The sequence below is a fragment of the Mustela erminea genome, chromosome 9 (assembly GCF_009829155.1).
Source record: "Mustela erminea isolate mMusErm1 chromosome 9, mMusErm1.Pri, whole genome shotgun sequence".
NCBI classification, from domain to species: domain Eukaryota; kingdom Metazoa; phylum Chordata; class Mammalia; order Carnivora; family Mustelidae; genus Mustela; species Mustela erminea.
The window spans coordinates 107,173,490-107,177,333 of NC_045622.1; positions in this window are offsets into that span (position 1 = coordinate 107,173,490).

Below are 3,844 nucleotides of genomic sequence, written 5' to 3' on the forward strand. Positions count from 1 at the left end.
CCACCAGCAGCCGACTGGCATCACAAATGTGTAGAAAGTCAAGAGAGACCCTGTCCAGGTGCCAAACATTGTGTCTTTGCAAGGTTAGGGTGGCTGACACTTGTGCCCCTGGTTGTCCCTGGGATGGCCCCACCCAGCTTGTCCTTGCGAACTCACTCTGCTCCACTCCTTGGCATTTACTCTGTCTTGCCCATATATGCAATTAAACTCTTTTCTCCTAGTTTGTATGACTTACCTTCTCGACTAGCAAATGTGGGATTTGCACGTGGCACATGCTTAGTAAGTAGTTAGTTGAATATGTGATGAAGCTGGACTCAGGCACTAGATGGAGACCTCAACCCCTCCCGTGCATTCCTGGCAATACCACCTTGCAGAAACAGGATGTGGCTTGGTTCTCCAAACATCTCACAGGGAGGTGAATTTATTCCATTCAGATCCATTCCCAGTCCAGATGTTGGACAGGTGCCTGCACCCCTGACCTTGGCCTTCACTGTCATTCAGATTGGATTCACGAAGGATTCAAATCCTGGTTCACTGAGTAGTCTTGAGCAAACTTCCCTGTCTGATCCCTTCCCCTGGAATTACCAGAGAATCGATGAGATCCACCCCTAAAGCTCTAGAAAAAAGGACAATCTGGGAAAAAAGTAAGAATATCACAGTTTGGTCAGGAAACACTGCAACATGTCATTTCGCCAAGGTCAAGTCTTTCAGCAGCTTACACTTTGGAACAGAGCTTGGAGAATCCTCCAGAAAGCTGTCCCAAGGCATGAGCCCTGATGCACCAAAGCCTCAGTTCCTCCCATAGATCTCACCTCTCATTCAGCGATCTTTGATGTGAGTTTCCTTTCTGAGTTGTTCTCAACCCACAGCCCCCAGTGGATCAGTAATTTGAAAGGCAGCAGGCTGCTGTCATGCCTTAAGATCCACCATGACAGTCCCTGCCTCCAGGCAGCAGCATTCCTTACCTTCCCTGCCTGCCTCTGGGTGATTCTGCCCTCACCGTTTGTGATGGATTCATTACAGGCTGATCTAGCATCGTGGCTCCTTGAAGACAGTTATGTCAACTTCGTGTGTAGCTACCATGGTCCACTCAGAGCAGGAACTCAGTTCATGTTGCTGGAGTAGACGAAATGGTATGAGGATTTTTTTTTTTAAAGTGACATGTATGGCTCAGTGGGTTAAGCCACTGCCCTCAGCTCAGGTCATGATCTCAGGGTCCTGGGATTGAGTCCCACTTCGGGCTCTCTGCTCAGCGGGGAGGCTGCTTCCTCCTCTCTCTCTCTCTGCCTGCTTCTCTGCCTACTTGTGATCTCTCCCTGTCAAATAAATAAATAAAATCTTAAAAAAAAATGATATGTCACTGCTGAACTCTGAGGGAGGAGGCAGAAAAGCAAAATGGAAGACCTGAATAGAGAAACAAGATTTTGTACATATTTTATTGAAAAGCAGAATTAGGGGGCACCCGGGTGGCTCAGTCAGTTAAGCATCTGCCTTCGGCTCAGGTCATGATCTCCAGGTCCCGGGATCGAGACCTGAATCAGGCTCCCTGCTCAGTGGGGAGCCTGCTTCTCCCTCTCCCTCTCCCGCTCCCTTTGCTTGTGCTCACTCACTCTATCTCTCTCAAATTAATAAAATCTTTTTAAAACGCCCAGAATTTGAGTAAATTTGAAGGTCTAATTGACTTTACTCAACATTTCATGAATCAGGCAACAGCTCATCCAGAACACAGAAAGGAGCTCTGAGGATCTACACAGAATGGAAAGCTTTTGTGGGCAGAAAAGGAAAGGGATATGGCAGTAATAAACAAAAGAAAGGATTATTTCAAGAAGGTCACCTTCCTTTAGGAAAGGACAGGGTGTCGGTGGGGAGGGGCTTTATCAAGCAGATGACCTCACTGGGGTTGATCAGGAAATTCCAGACTGATTGGTTCCAGCCTCTCCCAGAAGAAGCTAAAACTGCCATTTGGTTAGGTATTAAGTCTTGGTTCGTTGGTGTGGGGTTTGGCACAAGTGACTCTATTTTGGCCTGTTGTTCCTTTTTTAAATGATTCTGCCCTTTTGATTGGACTCCCAACCTGAGAGGATGTGATCAAAATTTAAGGCATGGGTGCCACTCTCAGCGACTGCTCTGTACTTGTCCCAGCCTGTACTGATCCTCTGGGTGACACAGAGGCCACAAGTCAGGATGGTTTTTGCAAGGTTTTTTACTGAATCTCTGGTATTCACAAATCATGACTTCAAGTTTACAATTTTTTAGTCTTTATTCCTTTCTGATGTTCCAGTCTTCGAGAGACCATTTGCTTGGTGATTAGTAGCTGCCAACATGAATTTAAACTTTTGAGAGAGGGATGCCTAGGTCGCTTAGTTGGTTAAGCATCTGTCTTCGGCTTGAGTCATGATCCCGGGATCCTGGGATCGAGTTCCGCATCAGGTTCCTCACTCAGCAGGGAGCCTACTTCTCCCTCTGCCTGCCGCTCCCCCTGCTTGTGCTCTCTCTCTCTCTCTGACAAATAAATAAATAAAATCCTTTAAAAACAAACTTTTGAGATAATACAACATGCCAGGGAGATTACTCTGATTATTATAGACAGGATAATTCCCAGTGACTGGAGCACTCTTCAGAGCCGTGGTGCCCGGGACCCAAGCCAATCCAAATCAGAGGAGTCAAAGACCCCTTTGAAGGAGTCACCTTTCTAAGCCAAGCAGCTGGCTCAGTGTAATTATGTCATGGTACGTAATTAGGTACAACTGGGCTCATGTAATTGAGTTTCAACTTCCCCAGAAGTTTCGATCCGGGTGTAGCCGGTAGTGTTGGCCTCAGCCCAGACACCTCCCTCGGCTGAAATATAATCAAGGGTCATCCTCTTATCAAGAACAACTTGGGCCAGAGAACCTAAGCCTTTTTCTTGGGTAGCTATCGCTTTAGCAGCAAATCTGCAATAATTTCAAGAGTTAAGAAGACGTTCCTGATTATAGCCTCATTTACATTTATTCCTAACCGGGGAAGTAAGGCTCTGCATGGAGGCATGAAGGACTCATAAAGGCCTTCTGGGAATTTCCTGCTGGATTCTGGACCAGAAAGTTGACATCCACGAGGCATGGAAATATTTAAAGGGCTGCAGGCCACACAGTGAATTTTATTCTGGTTACCTTTGCCCTGTGTCCCTTTCTTCACATACAGCCTCGACATGAAGTCCCTCAAGTTTGGCACTGTTAGCTAGCAACAGCGAAATGGACCAGGAGGCCTCTGGCATCATAGATAGGTTAGAGTTTTTTGTTTTTGTTTTTGTTTTTAAGACTTTATTTATTTATTTGAAAGACAGAGATCACAAGTAGGCAGAGAGGCAGGCAGAGAGAGAGGAAGGGAAGCAGGCTTACTGCTTCGCAGAGAGCTCCATGTGGGGCTCTATCCCAGGACCCTGGGATCATGACTGAGCCGAAGGCAGAGGCTTTAACCCACTGAGCCACCCAGGCGCCCCAAGGTCAGAGTTTTTGATGACCAATCCAGCAGTCTGAAAGATTAGCACCCCCCGCCCCCCGCCCCCACCGTAATGGCCTGGCAGATCCCGACGATGGTGTTGTCTCTTCAGGCCAAGGCCAGAGTAAATGAAAGAAAAGAAGGAAGGATTTCATGTGTAGCTGAACTTCGAAGTTTTGACTCAGCATCTTGGGTAGACCCACTCAACTTCAAGATCAGCTGCTTCTCCTCCTGGTCAGTTCGCTTTGGAGGTCTTCCGGGTCTGCACAGGACCACACAGACCTCGGAGAGTCCCTTTGAGAGAGATTCAAGGGCAATTCCGGATCAGAAGAGGGGGAGAAAATTAGAAACATTTGAGGAGTCATAG